The sequence below is a fragment of the Falco punctatus genome, assembly GCF_963210335.1.
Source record: "Falco punctatus genome assembly, chromosome: 4".
NCBI classification, from domain to species: Eukaryota; Metazoa; Chordata; class Aves; order Falconiformes; family Falconidae; genus Falco; species Falco punctatus.
Window position 1 is genome coordinate 43,573,481 of NC_137583.1, and position 17,359 is coordinate 43,590,839.

The 17,359-nt window shown below is 39.8% G+C and overlaps 1 protein-coding gene and 1 long non-coding RNA gene across 2 annotated transcripts in view; one reads left to right on the forward strand and one right to left on the reverse strand.

Annotated features, from left to right (window-relative positions):
• Window positions 1-17,359, reverse strand: part of LITAF (lipopolysaccharide induced TNF factor) — an 88,943-nt gene that overhangs the window by 14,816 nt on the left and 56,768 nt on the right. The gene's annotated exons all lie outside the window — the stretch shown is intronic.
• Window positions 44-17,307, forward strand: LOC308063641. The gene is made up of 2 exons (XR_013928024.1): window positions 44-226; window positions 3,859-17,307. It is a non-coding gene; the product is annotated as an uncharacterized lncRNA (long non-coding RNA).

A 17,359-nucleotide genomic window follows, 5' to 3' on the forward strand; every position in this document is an offset into this window, starting at 1 on the left:
AGCACAGGAGCAAAACGCCCTCCCCCGATTCTCCCATACCTGCTGCGTGAGCAAGATCGGTGACTTCAGACAGCACCTAATACAAAAAAAACATAAAACGATCAAAGAAATCCTTAACAGATACAGTGATCTTAACTAGTGCCTTTACAGACGATTACATGGGATTCAGTCTTTGGAAAACACAGAGTATGTCACTCCGTCCTCTACCCATCCCAGCAGCACCAAGGTAACACAAGATGCCTTCCTGGCCAGGTAGCCTGGGAGGGACGCGGCAAGGACCTCCCGCTGCGGCTGGGGGGCCCGCTGGCGAGAGCTGGGATTTAAGTGCTTTAATCTACTTTAGGCTGAAGGGAGTCAGTAACTCCTGGGGGCTCGGCAGGGATTGTGCGTTAGGCCTTTTGGGCAAAAGCATCTAAAATCCATTAAAGTCCTATTTTTCTGCTTAAATCTTTTCTTGGACCTCACCCTAAGTAACAGGTATAAAGGCTCAAGGCAAACGAACCCCAGAGCCGGGATTCAGGTTTCACAGGACAGGAGGGGCTCTCACCGCAGCGAGCCCAGCATTGAGCTCAGCTGAATCCCCTGTGGGTACGGTACGGTGCTTGGGGGGCCTCATCAGATGGTGGGGCAGGAGGGCTCTGGCAGCATGAGTACTCCCAGTCCCCTGATCTGGGGGAAGGGGGTGATACAGCAGCGTTCAGTCCTTCCTGCCAGTTAGCATCTGAATCTGAGAGCAGAACTAGACTTGGAGGCTAATAAATTTTCATCATTATCAAGAAATCACATGAGATATTACGATACTTTTCTCAGGAGCAGAATATGAGTAATTTTGGCTTTGGTGCCCTGGCTTAACTAAAATTGGAATAATTGTTCTCTTTGTAACTATATCCCCTTCCCCAGGTGGCTATGAGCAGCTTAGAAGCTGCAGGAGAGAAGCCATGACTGAACACATCTCCCAGGGTGAAATAAGACACAACCTTCAACTCTGAGCCTTCTTACCCTGACTGCCATGCTCTCCTGTGTTTTTTCCTTTCATCTAGTTAGAGGCCGGCTCATGCTACAGCTTTTACTCCTCCTCGGGGACCTCAATAACATTGCTCCCTTTTGCCCTGCTGCTGTTTCCACCAAGTGTCCAAATACAGCAGGCAGTCAGCATCCAATTACCTGTGCATGAGCATATTTCTTCTTACTGTCCCTCCTCCTTCGCACCTATCTCGCCATTCACCAGTTTCTTCCTTTCCAGTCCTTTGCCGGCTAACACTGGGTGACAGAAGCATCAGCTTTAGCAAGTCTACAGTGGGCCAGGCCATTGCAGCATCTATGAGCTGTAGGCCGCTGGCCTGCCTGGGTTAGCCAGGGTTTCTGCCCACCCTGCAGGGAAACCCAGCACAGCTTCTCCTAGGTGGCCACCTGTGTGGTGGGACCCACAGAAGTTCTTTTTCTGCATAAACCAAGTGACTGAGTGGGGACATGGGCAGCGCCAGCTCAAGGCATGCTTGGGGAAATGTGGTTAGAAATTAAGAGAAATCCCCCACTCCCCATGAGCTGTTTACCTGAAGATTATAATTTGTTTTAAATAATCATATGAAAAAATGCCCCATGGCAATTTCAGAAGCCTGAAGCCTGGATGCAGTATGCTGTAACTGCAAGAGCCCCAATCCATCCCCTGCCTGGTGGCATGATGTGCTAGGCAGCTCCACCTGCTGCATTTTGGCTGTCAGGCTTTTCTCAACTCTACCAAGTCATTAGCAGGGCTGCTAAAAGCATCATGGAAACGTACACAGAATATTGTGCCTATTTTGTCATCACCATATTACAGAACACCGGTAGATGTCAGTTCAGCCCACAAAATGAATGCATGCTAGCTGTATTAGCTTTTGCTTTTACAACAGTAAGTATCCACCAAAGAAATTAAACAACGTTTAGAAGTTGATGTACATTTAAAAGCCTGTTAGCCATATTTCACATACTGTAATATGCCCTCTGTGTAAAATAAGCAAATCTTAATGTCACCTTATTTTTCTCCTGCCTGGAAATCATAGGACTGGCACACATACAAGTCGACTTTTTGTTGTTGTTCTTTTGCATATATTGATTTGTTGAGGCTAGAAAAGAATTTCTATCAGTTTTGATCATTTCAGTGATACTGGATACTTAGAGTTGTGCCAGAATGCAGTTTCAGACCAGCAATCAATGTACACACATAGATTTACAAAGAAAGCAAGGTACATACATTAAGATGAATAATATGAAAGAATGTTTGCTTTTTTCCCCCTGTTGCAATGGCTGATTCAAGTTGCAAAGCAAACAGAACAATAACTCAATTTAAACAGTTAGTACAAGCAAAATACAGCCAGTCATTTTGGTACTGCAACTGCTGGTCAATATCCTGACTTTTTTAAAGCTAAATTTTTATTTTTAATATTTTTAATTAAAACTACATTTTTAAAGCTAAAATTTAAGCCACTCGTAGGTTCTGTTTCACAATATAAACATTTAAAAAGAGAAACAGGCAAATTTGATGGGGTTGAAAAAAAAAGACACACAAACAGCAGCACCGTCTAGATAAGCAACACTTCCAAATATTTTGGAAGATTTATGTTAAAGTAATGAACAAAACCAAACCAGACCAAAAATCCAGAATTATCATTTCTATGTAATTCACTGCTGCAAGCATCAATTGGTTGAAAAAAAACTAATTCAAAGTCCCAAGGGCATGAACTTCCAGAAGGGATCAATACTGATGAAGAACAAATTATTTACACTTACAGTGTCAGGTGGTCAGGTGGTATTCAATCAAATTCAGCTTCTGCCCCTGGGAATATTGATTGCCTGAGAAAGCCGAGCTTTTTATTAAAGTGGTATAGCTTAGTACTGATTTTACTAATGCTAAATCTTTTCTCTGAGCCTCACAGCGAATTTAGTTCACCTATAAGCTAAATTCTTTTTCATGTAACTTTGTGTATAACACTGACAAAAAGTTAACTGGAGAGGATTTACGTGTAATTATTGGAGTCAAAATAGTCTTTTTTCCCCTCTTGTTCTCTTATTCTCCATTATCAGATACTGTTATGCGTTACTTCTAAAGAATTTGGATAAAGAGTTTTCTGGGAAGTAAGGAAGTTCAACAAATGTAATTGTACGTATTTGTCAAAACAATCAGTATATAGAATGCACAGGTTTTTCTTACGTTTCTCCTTAATTTGGTAATACTAATATAAAGATAAGTATTTAGTGTGAGTATTGAGTCTCTTTAATTATGGAATGATAGAGTTTCTTCAAGTTTAGAAAACTATTGTGCCAAATCACTCACTGGATTATAGCAAGAAAGTATCAGATGGTGAATGAATGATCTTTTAATCAAAGGGAGAAAAGTATAGTAAAAATCAATGTTCACAGCACAAAGATAGGAAAATCAAGATTAATGTCTTATTTTTCCATTTAAATAATTAGGTGATAATTAGCTGGAACAAGCTAACTGAAGAAATAAGAGTTTCTACACCTTTTGATTAGTTCCAGACAAACTTTGCTGACTTTCTAGAAAAAGACATTTAAGACAAGCCTAGGTCATTACAAAGCATATATGTCACCCACATGGTGTAACATAACCACATGTCCAACTGATTAGCAAACAATCCCATCTGGTTTAAGAAATAATGCATCAATTAAAAAAAAAAACAAAGAGAAACCAAAACCCCCACAACACCACAAAAGACTAGTACCACTTGCTATTATGTCATTTGATTTCTAGTGACTCGGGTCAAACTTTGCTTCTTTAAAATTCACCTGTGTTTTAACCAATAATAAAACACATATACTGTCAGTGCCACAAGTGTAAATCAATATTCTGTTCTACAGGTCCAAGGTACAAATGGAGATGTTCTGCTGCCTCTGGCTGACAGCAGCCAATCTTCAAGGGAGGTTCTCTCTCACTGACTAGCCAAGCCACCGTGTGACAGGAGCTTTGAGGTTCACACTTCAAGCCTCAAAGCCGAAAACAAGCTACACATCCCACATTTCAGTGTAAAGTGTATGTTCAATGTTGCTGAGGTGTCCTCCAAGCACTGGTAATACTTAGCTGTCATGAGCTGGGCACCCAGTTTGCCCAGATGAGATTCAGTTACCTAAGCAGCTCCTTTGTAGTAGACAGGAACATGAAAACAGGAATTTTGGCTGGCTGAGAAAAGCCTTCCCGTTGGGGGTGTTAGCTGCACTTAGGCACTGGTGTGTAAGGTGGGGGTGGGGGGGCGGGGAAGATTTGAGCTTTCTTTGAGACTGCTTGCTGAGGGACAGGAAAAAACCATGAGGTACAGCAGCAAACTGACGGACCTCTGTGAGGCACTGTGGCTTTGTGAAGGTGGTGGTCGCACACGTGTATTCAGTAGCCACAAAACTCAGTTTGCGTATCCCTACCAAAGTAGCAAGAGCTCCCTTGTTAGCACCCAGTAAATTACCGCTATGTTGGCTGAGTTCTGAATGCAAACCACTCAGGGTAGAATACAGTCCCCTTAACTAATTCTACGGGGTTTTATACAGTGCTTTGAACGACTGGCACTCCGAGTGTTTGTTGACCAGGAAAGAAAAAGATAGTGTCATTGACTTTCGCTTTTAAGTATGTTCTCATTTAGGTTGGATTTAGGGCTTAGAACTTTGATAAAACAAAGACTGGGACAGCATATTAGTTGATTTGGTAAATACTAAAAAAAAACCCAAAAATTAAAAATCTGCCAAATGCTTCATGAGTCAAGGTAATGAAGGAGAGGCAAGAGCCACATTTTGAAGGAATAATGTTACCATGTAATAATTCTGTGTACTCTGAGTTAACTCAGTTAACTTTAGTGCAGAAGTTAGTTTCAACTTCTGCATGGCCTTTTCCCAGCCTGTTGGGCAGTGAAGCAATAGCTAAAGGAACCACTTGAGCCTCAAGATTTTGAGCTCAGTGGTTTAGGGTTTCATCACCTTCCAAACCCACCCTGCAGTAACTTCAGCACTTTCTGATTGTACTGTGCAGACAGCTTCAGTTTTATTCTCTAAGCTACTTTTAACGGTGAGCGCACATAAAAATGTCTGCAATAATTAAAACCAAGTACCGTTGTAATAATGGAGGATAAATACCCTGTGACTGACAGCATCATTGCTTCAGTTCATGTACCAAAACAAAACTATTGCTCCACACCAGTGTGGAACTGGTAGGGAAAAAAAAACCAAAGAAAGCCTCACGATAGATAAATAATGACTTCAAGTCAGCTGCCAGACACATGTCATCTCACACAAAACCATCTTCCTTTTCAGTTCCCATTTTCTTCCAGTGTCTTTTACACTTCCCCTGGTGACCCCACACCCACCAACTCCCTACCAGCCCCTGGTGCTGGAAACCAGTGGGATGAAAAGGGTGAAATCTCCAAAAGTTTTGAGCTTTTAAACTGCTCTCAGGTCTCTTCACCCCCCACACACCCCTCACAGAAGCCACTTGGACACTTCTGCCCGGTGCTCGGCTGAGCGTTTCCTAGTGGTGCTGTTCTCTCTTTTGAGGCTGCAGCTGCCCCTTTACCACCATCGTGGCAGGTAGGGAACTCCTTACCCTAGAGGTTATCCATGTGCCAGGCAGATGCACTGAGGTGGGCTTCCCTGCCTCCACAGAGCAGGGTCAGACTGCTTCTCCCGGGGGAGGCCAAGGTATTGCAACAACTCCTCTTGATACTAAACACCTGCAATCCTCTTTCACAAGCGTGAACTCTCCTCACTGTATGTGCCTTGCCTAGCATGACCATTAAGGAAAAAAAGACATTTATTTCATCTGCAAGTTGGTAATACGTGGGGTAATATGCTTGTGGAAGACTGAAATATTAATGGAATTATTATGTGAAACAGAAGTAGCATATCAAGTCTGAAACTGCAAATGATCCCCCAGGATTACAGTTGGTAATTGCTAAATTAATCCAAACCTTATATTGTCTTTCTTTTAGTACTGCTTCCTTCTTAATTAGCAACTCCCATAGTCTTAGTTGATCATCATAACAGTTAATAACAGCTGCCAGATTGCAAAACACTATTTCATATTACAGCAAAACATTTAAGTGTGTAAATCATATTGTCTCCCCTAGAGAGCGACACAGCAGTGTGCTGTCAGAAGAGGTAATTATAGATTTATTTTTCTCAGAACAGTTGGCACTTCATGTAAAGGGTTACAAGAAGACCAACCATTCACTGCCAGTAATGGGTCTTCCAGTATAAACAACAAAAAATAAACAGTTATGATAGAAAAGCTTCACATTTAATCAGCACAAATCTGCCATTTTTAAGTCATGCATTATTTGATGGATTCTCTAATGAGGCCATCAGAAAACAGAGGGGAAAATTATGGTTTTCCAACAATTCACCCTTCAAATTCATCTCCCTACTTCCTTGACAGGGCACAGGAAGGATGTGATTTTAAAAGCAAAGCTGCCTAATTATTTTTCCTGTAGACAGAACTGAAGCATGATTTCAGCTGCTGTGATTCCATTGCCAAGTGGTGCAAAAATCCCATCTTCTCACCCTTCCTCCAGAATAATGCCTGACCTACTGTTTGGCCAAGCTGTGATATGGTCTTGGCTGTAAATCAGCTGTGCTGGCTCATACTGTATCTGACCAAAAAACCCACTGATCTAAATCTTACCTTTAAGCTTCCTGTTGTTTTACTTTAGGCAGCAGTCAAACTTATTTTAATGAACTGCTTTGATCCAACTCTGTGGATCTAAAGTGAGTAAGGAATGATACAGTAGTCTCTTGTGCATAATTTTAACATAATAATCTTTCACACAGCTGTTGTCTGGACACCAGAATTATTACAACCTAGTTGGGGTACAGGCAAGAAATACAGAAATATATCTAGAGATTAAGATTGTGCTGCTAAAAATTCATAGTTATCCAATGAGGCTTTCCTTAAGTCCAGATATCCACTTCTCTGAAACTCTGTTCCCAGCATCACTCACTCGCTATGTGCAAAGCTGGATGCTGGTAAGTGTTTCCTTATGCTACTCTCACTTCATGGTACAAACATTTGAACTTAGTGATACTTGATGCGGTTCTAGCAACTGCAAAGTTAATTGCTATTGAATTGTGTCCTGGTTTATAATCTCCAGTTGTCATAACTTATGTTACATGATATAAGAATAGCTTTGACATAATGTTTAATATTTCAGTTCCCCACTTCTGGTAGGACTGCCTTCATTAAAGGCACTTTAGTGAATCTCTCAAGTCTGCATATAAATTAAATGGCCAACAGTCTTAGCTGAGAAGGTGTCAGTTCCTGTTCACGAAACTCAGATATTACGTACCATATCTTGTCACTTGATATTGCTTGTCTGCAGGACACAGCAAACTGGGAAGCTTACCATCTGGAGACAAAATCAGTACAAGTGTCATAGCTACAGAACTAAACCTAAACCAGCAATAGCGATGTGAGGATTAATACCCATTTACCAAAACAATGACTAATTATGGTGAAATGCTAGCTCATCATCTATAGCTACACATTAAGAAAGCACTTCAGCAAATTTGCTGGCAGCCTTGAGTGGCTTGTTACACATGGATACCAAATATTCAGGACACTCCTCAGCTGAAACGAAACCTCTGTCTTTTCAGACTAATCCTTCGTGACAAGCAAGGCAATCGGTAAACAATCGAATATCCTTACAAACACAAGTAATAAATATGAGCGAACCAGAAACTCTCATGATGGCTGAAAGCACTTTGGGATTTGGAGAGCTGGCTGCTCTGCAGTATGCATAGATGCTGCAAGTCTTGATTGTACGTGCAGCTCCTCCTGAATTTGCCCTGCAGAAAAATCATGTGATCCATGTTACAACCAGAACAGAATCTACAGTAACTAAAAATAAACTGCTGCTCCGCAAATTCATGGCTCAGTTTAGTCCAGCTCTTAAATAACTCTACAGCACTGGACAGCAAACACAGATCCTTACGATTATCAAAACATGCATGACCTCATTAATTGTCATCCGGGTGGGTGATGTTAGTATCTTTCAATACTTGCAATACTTGGTTGGGTTTGGTCCCAGATGTTTCTTTAGTAAGTCATGAGTTCTCTTAGCATCTTATGTTACCCACATTTGTAGATCTCAACAGCAGAACCACCTGATCCAGCTGCTTTGCCACTTGCTTGGTAGCTTTCACTACTTCAGAGGTACCTGGTAATATTGGGTGACAAATTATTACCGGCAGCTGCTTACACCTCTGTAGCATTAATGCTGTTATACGTGAATGGTGGGAAAGCTTATTAATTACCCACCTTTCTAGTATCTCTGCCTGACCAATTAACAGGAACATCTACCCTAAAACTAGAAATGGCTCTGCCTACCTGCAGGACAGACAGAGCTACCAGCACAATGAACATTAAAGTTTCATTAATCAGCGTGATCGACACCATTTTATATTTCCAGCAATTTTTATTCATTAGATCAAATTTAAATTACAGTATCTTTTTAAACATAAAATTGCTTCTGAGTTCAAATTAGATTTTAAGTTAAATAACTTATTTGAGGCTTTTTCCTATTGGAATCATATTTTTAAGCTAACAGCAAAAACTGCACCTTTGTAACCATTGATGGTTTACTTTTTACAAACTTGGTTTTGGTAACATTTACCATAAGCTAGTCTTATTTTAAATTTTAGAAGAAACAGGCAACGGGCTATCTCTAAAGGACTTCTACAAGAGAAAATCTGTTGACCTCTGTGATCTCTGCATGAAAAGGGCAGTGATCTCATTCAGCAAGCATATTTTGAAAAACTTTGGGGGTTTTAGAGCCTTCCCTGTAAAAAAAATCCTTATTGCTTTTGGAAAGGACTTTTCAGTCACTAAAGAATGTCTTAAGAGTTGTCACTTGCTTTCTACCAAGAAAGAATCAAGTTAGTATGGTTCAATAAAGAATACTGATGTCTTAATTTCAAATTAAAAAAAATATACTAGTTGCTTAAGTCTCTAATAAGAAGAATATTTTTGCTTTTATTTTTGAAGGAAGGAAATTTCTAAAATTATTTTCTTTTTATTATTATTGGCGTCTAACAATTATGCTCCTTTGACAGATGTTTCTCTGAATTATTTCTGATTTTTTCCCAGATGCACATAATTCCAAGTTATTGATTCAAACTTCATTAAGAAGAAAACTGCAAGTGATTTTACTTTTGATAGTTTTACATGTGGTAACAAGTGATTCATGTGATTCATACCCCAGCAAAAGAAATTCAGCTTTCTCAAAAGTAATGGAAGCAAGTGAACTCAAGTAACTTCAATTACAAAATCAGTGTCAAAGAAGAGGGATTGTTTGCCTTTAGCGACAAATATGTGCTATTTGACATATTGCGCAACTAAGCAATTTTATCACACGCACACAAAGTGTAATGGTTTTAAGTATTTGTCTCAAGGATTCAGACATGATGTGGCTTGTCCACAAGGTGGCGCACGCTGCGCCCGAAAGGAACCGACACACAAAACGCTTTGCAACTTGTACGGCACAAAAAAGCTTCAGGGTAATTATCCCTCTTCGTTTTGTTACAAGCACGGAAGAAAATCTGTCTGTAATTATTTTAACGATTTGCTTATGTAATCTAAAAATCTGCTTGCCTCAGAGTAGGCAGAGACTTCAGTTCACATGGTAAACAGAAAATACCTGTCATCCAGGGGAAACGGGTTTTCTCTTTGACATTTCAGGTGGCTGTAACCAAGGTAAATCATACACAAGAGGCAGAGGCATAGCAGGGAGGAAGGTTATAACCTTACCAAACGTCTGGTTTTACCCGTGCCTATCTCACTGCCTAGGAGAAGCAGGCAAGCGCAGGAGGATAAAGAGCTTAGGGTTCTGAAAGTACTGAGCAAACCCAAAAAGACCCAGATGAAGACAACAGCGTTTCATAGGAAGAGGAAACTAAGAACAGTCTAGAGGAATTTATCTGTACATACCTTGTAACTAAAAGTGCATCAAATTCCTAGAGCTCTCAGTAGGTCTGTTCAGATTAAAGATAAAACAAAACACAGCTCCCCACCCCCCACCCCCGTATCCTGTCACAGATGCTGCCAGAGACAGAAACACTAAGCGAACACAACTGACCCATCTGTCCCCTTTGGATCTCATAGTTTCATTGGACTACACTTTTTGAGATAAAGTTTGCGCAGAGAGGTAATTCTATTAGACTCACTTATGAAGCTCACTTTCAAGTCTACATGCTCACCTTCAGATGAGGCCCTATGTACCTTAAAGTCACTTTGTTTACATCAGTTAGCCTAGTAAAAGTTTGACTAACTACTCTGCAAAGTTGACCTTGTTTCCATCTATCATAACTGTAGCATTACTATTACTATAGAGACAGCACTGCACATTTTTTGTTTTTGGTTTTGTTTTGTTTTTTATATATGATGAAACCACTACAGTCCAGGAGAGTTTCCAAGCCACAGCTAAGGCTTAAGCAATCATAAGCATATGACCATGTCCTTTTGACACCACACTGAAGAGGCGAAAGGCCACGGAGCTGGCTGGGCTCCAGTACAAAGCAGTATTTCCCAGCTAAGCTCTGGCACCGAGTGGCTGAAGCATTAAATGACAGATACACTTACCAAGTAGCCAGGCTTGCAGGTTTGCTCTTACTATAACGTATTTTCCACTTTTTTCTTAGAGTGATCAAATAATAATCAGAACATGTGCAAGTGCCCAGAAATGCTACAAGATAAATAGATATGTACTAATGGCACTTTTTTTTTTTTTTTTTTACATTTAAACTAAAGAGACTGTAGAAACTAGGTGCTGGATTTCATCTCACACAAGGTTAGGGCTCTTTGTCAATACTGAAGCGTATTATTGCTTACAAATACCACTCACTTGCCCAGCTTCTACTTTGCACCCCTATGCTTTATTGTAGCTAGTAAGCTCTTTACAGCATATATGAGGTCTTCTTACAGGCTTGGGGAAAACAGGAATGACAGAGAACTCTCAACAGCAAGTACCTGAAAATAAGAAAGGTATGTGAGGGGACAGCTGGTAGGTAGAATATAACATTGGTAGTCAGAATATCCAAGTTTAGCTTCCTATTTCCTTTACTGAATTGCTCTGTAACAGAGCAAGCAATTTCACTGAACAGTACTAACACTGATAAAAGGAGATTAATTGCCTTTACTGAGAAAGCCCACAAAGCTGACCTCCAGCAAATGATACGGGAAAGCCAAGTCCACAGTTGCAAGATGAATCAGTACGATAGGAACGCAGAAGTTCTTCTGTTGTGGATGACTATTATAGGACTGTACTTGAGCAAATATAATGGACTGTCCATTATTTACAAATGTGTTTCATGACAAACAAGAGGGGGAAAAGATCAATTTAAAAATCTCCCAGGTGCAGAGGTAGAAGTTAAACCCATTGTTCCTCAAAAATAATAAAAAGACCCAAACCAACCCACCCTGCCCCCAAGCCTCCCAACAACTTTATACCACACACATACCCAAAACACAAATCCCTGCATAAATTATTCCAGCTTTAAAGCAGGAACTAGATGTTTGTGTAATATCCTCTCTATGTTTCAAACACAGATAGTGTGCAATGGGAAACCACCATCAGAAAAATCTTTTACTCAGACACAGAAAATTCTCTTTGGTATTCCATCTTATTTGAAGTTATACTGCTTCTGGTGACTGCTGGCAACAATATCAGCATGCTGCCTATCCTGAGAACTTGAAAAATGAGATGAGAAGTTGCTCTAGCAAACCAGGCATTTTATTTTCTTTTCTACAAATCAGTATGTGTGGACTTATAACTGTACATGATACTGTTTCATACTGTTATCACATTCTCCATTAATTTCTGAGTTGGAATATGCCTCCTTTGTTCCAAAATGCCCAAAGCATTCAATGTTCAGCCATTCTTGATTAGTTCAGACGCTGGGTTTGGCTACCCAGAGGAAAGGCAGAAATGTCATTTACAGGAGCAGAGTGGAAGAGTAATGTTAAAACAGTGTGAGATCAGCATCTGACTTCCCCATGTAAAGTAATAATGGCAATGCTACATACTTTTGTATGTAGTATGAAAAAAAGTATTGTTGATATTTTTCAGATTAGTCATGAGTATGAAAAATTCCTAAGAAAACTGAATTAAAACGGACAGATTGATGAAATTCCTACAGACACATTTCATTTCTATTCTCAGTGTCCTACCATGAGCATTCTAAGGAACTATACCATATCTTACTATATTAATGAATCAGCTTACAGATTCTGCATGCGAGACATAGAGCAAAATAATCTATTTCTTCCAGTTTTCTCAAGCCTATTCCCACAGAACGTCTCTTGTAGTACTATATAATAAAGGTTTAGTTTAGGCTGAACTTTATTACAGATTCAGTTTTAGTTGTTTCTTGGGTATAACGGAATGGGTCCCATTTAACGGGAATTAATTAGTTATGGTGGAGAAAAATAAAAAAAACTCTGAAGTGCCTTTTAAACTAAATTAGTAGGAATTGTGTTTTCTTACCACTATGCCTTGTAGCTTCCCTGAAAAAAGAGTTCTGTACAGCAAATTTGGATTAGATAATTGTTTCTACCTGTAGCAGTTTCTGCTAGGTCTTATTGTTGCTAAAACATGGAAAGATTTAGGCTTTTTTTTTTTTCCAATTTGACAGCCTGAGTGCAAGAACTCAGTATATTTGGAATTATTATTTCAGAAATCGCACAAAATGTATTATTTGGGGATTATCATCAAGAGTCTCCAAACACTTTGCACACACAGAGCTCAGTTACAGGCATCTCTGAAAGTGGTGAAGTTACAGAGGTTTCAGACTCCACTGTCCAGAACTGCTCAGAGACAGGCTGATTACAGTGTACCAGGAAAAAACATGCAACTGCAGCTGGCAGTGCAACATCCCTCTGACGGTCAGCTATTATGTGTGGGTCAAGAATAGAGGACTCCATACCAGAATTTAATTTTAGTAGTCCTAACAGCTTACTGAAACTTTCAAAGGAATCAGTCAACTTTCAATACTGCTTTAAAAATCACAGGGGAAAAACACTTTCACTGATTTAATAACAGACATGAATTTACTCCAAATTACTAATTTCCCAAATTCAGACTAACAAGATTAAGGCATATTTTGAACCGTCCACCAGGCCAAGCTCCACCACAGTCAGGGTTTTACAGTGTTAGTCTGTCAGAAGGCAGCAATGTTGCAGACAGCTGGATGGATCAGGAAGAATCTATTCACATGGTATCATGTACTTCCCCCCGCACTATAGGTAGAAAATGGATGCAGGTATGAAATATTACATAGATTCAAAGATTTCTCCTTTTTTTTTAAGAAGCGTTGACCATTGTGTGTTAGAGTAGTAAGGGCTGAAATTACTTATTTATAAACACATTGCTGTGTTAACAGGCTGCTGGTGGACTATTTTAATTTGGTAGCAACAGCCCTATGTTGAGACTGGAATTCAGAGTGCCCTAGTGTTGAACATTTAACCTGCAATACCATCCTTCTGGAAACGCAGCTGTGTTTAACCATACAGTATTGTTCTGAGGACCACTGACCTGAAAAGAAAGAAAAAAGCCTTGCTTGTCTTTGCTTCAGTACAAGCACACGAGACGCTTTTACCTGTGGTTATCTGAAGCACTTACAAAACCTCAGTGCAACTCAAAAAAATCTCTTTCTTCAGCAAGAGCTGCATTGAATTCTCAATTATACAGCAAAAACTGGATGGGTGACAACAACCCTGCCAGGACTGTAACTGACAACACTTTAGTCGCAATTCTGCTCTTTCAGCAGTGATGTGAAAACAAACTTGAAAATACAAATGAGTCATGGAAAATGGCAGGATGTATTAGTTAAACCTGCCCTATTTGGGTTTCCAGGATAATGCAAATCCGCTTCACAGTAATAGAAATTATCACAGCACCGTTGTTTGTTTTTTTCCTTGAATTAGATAAAATTAGCATCTGAGAAATATGGTAGTGCAAAAAGATACAGCTCCAGCACTTCATCAGGACACTCCATATCAGAATCCTACAAAAAGGACTCAGACATCATCTTTTAGGCCTTCTTTCAGGTATATATTTTCAACACAGTGCTAGATGTTCTCCTTTTAAGCAAAAGGCCAGAGTGCTGCTAGCAGCTAAACCCCCAGATTACTAATTTTCACAACAAAAGTATGAGATCAGCACTAAAAGGAGTGGGTGAAAGATTCTTGAGAAAGCACACTACTTGGGGTAGGAGTGGATAATCTCTCTGCTTTTCTAATCCTTCAAAGGTGTATTTCTGTGGGCGCTAAGGTACCTCCTGACACTTATCATGCTGCTAAATTTGGGAAGCGCATGAGGCTCCCCATGGCAAGATCTCCCTGGTGCCTCACTCGGGCTGATGCTCTGCATGAATACCTGTTGGGAGTATGCCACATAGCTTCAGACTTCACAACAAGAATGTGGCAGCACCCAGATGGAGAAGCAGATAAGAGGCACTAAAACCCCTATGCTGTTGTAGCCTTTGACAAACCTTCGATAGCAATGGAAATAGTAAAGGTACACTTTTCTCCTGTGAAAATCCCAGTTACTCAAGTCAGCAAGGCATCTGTGTTCTCCTTTTTCACAATACACGTCTAGTGTCTACCTTTTATGTAAGGGAAATGGAGTGGTAGTAAGTCGCTTCTATCCCACAGAAAGAGAGGCTGTACAAAGGATGTTAAGATACATGTTAAGACATCCTGGTTGAGGGTTATATTAAGTAAAATAGTGCCCTGTTAACTCTCCTCTACTTCCATACTCCCTCTGAGTTCTCATGAAACAGGACTGTCTCCATCTCTTGAGATCCAGAAATAGCTTTGTAGACATTTGCTGTCTTTATGGTCTTTTCTTCTATGCTGTTATAAAGACTGTGTGCCATTTGTTACCTTCTACGGCATATGTCAGAGCATGTTTCTGCTGCAATGTGCTGTTGAAGGTTTAGTTACTGTGGTGCCAGACCACGGGATAAGTAACAGAAGGAGCTGTGTCTGTAAAAAAGCCAAATGACCACACCACTGCCAGAAAGCACAACAGTTGTGAAGTTGTCTGGCCACTTGTTTCACAATGAAAAGCAAACTCTGCTCAGCACCAGAGGCTGCGTTGCCTGCTCCTCTGTCCTCTCATTAAATTGTAACCTGTGTGCCAGTAAGCAAACATACTGTGTCCCTAACTACCAGCTATATAGCATCTGTAAAGTTTTGCTATGCTGCACGACCTTGCAGCCAGAGTAGAGGAGTCAACGTGCCTGGTCCTTGCCCACGCAGCAATAGATATTTTTAACTCTGTGCAAGACTGCAAACAAGGCAGACGCACCTGCAGCCTGGGTTGGAAAACTAAACAAGAATTTTTACCTTCTTCCCCAAAAGAAAAAAAACCCAAACCCAACTTCAACACCTTCAGTCTGTTACATTCAGTGTATTTATTAGGGGATACAACTTGGACAGATTTCTTGACTCTGTCGAAGAGAAGTCACTACTGCTGGTTAAGGACCAACAGCACATACGTAGCTGTAGATTTTGTCTATTTTATTTTGTATGAATTGCCAAATAATGACAATGCTGCATGCAACGCACATAGCTCCTTGGCTCATAGCCCTGTTTTAAACTCAGCTCTACTTTCCAGCAAAGAATTTTCTTAGAATTCTGTTTAGGTGGAAAATGAGATTCCTTTACCTGACACCCAGGTTTTTCAGGCTCACAAAAAAAAAGCACCAAGAAAAGGTAAAACATTTTACATCAACTTGCGGAGTTATCTTTGAACTTGAAATTTAATTTCTGAAAGACAAGACATGCAAAATACTAACTATAGACAGCAAAGATTTATTAAGACAGACACTGTTTCAATGGATTCTTACAACTATTTCCTTCCTGCATGTATTACTTTCTAAATGGATTTCTACACCCTTTCCAAGTTGTATGGCATCTATTTTTTCCCCAGCTGCAGGAACTCTTTGTAGCTACCCAAATCTACTAGCTTGCTACAAAACAGTATCCTCTTCCACATTATCTGTGCCCCTTTTTAAATTTTTTTTCTTTTTAAACTTTTACAAATAAATTCTTTCAAGATGATACAAGCTATTCCCTATATGTGAGCTCAATTACCTTTTCCTTCCTTCTGCTTTTATCAGGATGGCAGAACTACCATCACCTGCTTTTGCTTTAGCTCCTTTCTTAACTAGACACAAGTGTATGACCCCTACTAGTAATTAGAGCATGACAATAAAAAGTGAACTTCATTCCACTTCATTCTTTGCTTCTACCCATACATGAGATATTATTCCAAGTCCTGACAAGACCTTTCATCAACTCCTGATCCTTCAGTCATCTTTCATCCTTCACCTTGTGCCCCTATGCCATCCCACCTCTGGAAGCACAGCAGCTCTTCTCTGACCCCAGTCCCGTAGCACACAGCAGCTGCAGGGTCTGCAGCAGGAGAGCTTTGGGAACCAAGGGTGGGACAGACTCTGGGCCTACAATCTTGTCTTATTCCATCTTACAGAACCACTCATATATTCCCATTATGCAGGGCCTGCTTGAAACTCCGCAAGGTATTGTTGTTTCTTCAAACCATTAAACATGTGTTCAGAGGTGAATTTATACTCCCAAGAATCCCTGCTGACAACAGGATTTTCACAAGTTGCAAATTAAAGAACCTATTTGCAGAAAATTGCTGTGCAGCTGCTGCACAGTAATTACTCTGACAGCTCCTCAATCATCTCTTTCAAAGTGGCACTAAATGCATCAGAGTTCAATACCTGTTTTAAGACTGAAAGAGTATATAGAACAAAAACAAACAAAAAAAGAAAAATAGTAAACACATGAAGGCATTCTAGATCATTTGTAATACAGAATGTTATCCTCTTAGTCAATGGAAATGGCTGAAACTCATCAGCTGCCTCTAAATAATTCAGAATGTTGTTTGACCACAACCAAGATCAGTGTTAATTTGTACTCTTGCTTTCCTCTTGAGTATAACTGAACATTGATTAATTCAGTGATTAATCTCAAGTAGAAATAAAGTAAATAGTTTGAAGGGGGTTATAACATAGTCACAAGGGGGTTTAAGCATGGTAGCATGCAGTCCTTTACCAATGACATTCAATTTCAGTTTACTAAGATTTTACTTAGATTCACCCTGAATTGTGTACAAACACATTCCTCCTTCTTTCCCTTTAGAAATCCACAGGGTAATTTGGACACTGCATCCATAGATACAGCAGTTTGGAGAAGCTTTATTGTAAATGGATATTGCAAATGCATGTTCTTATAAACTAAGCTATTTTTTTTAAAAAAAAGTTTTGCCGGTATTTTGAACCTTAAAATTATTATGGATGT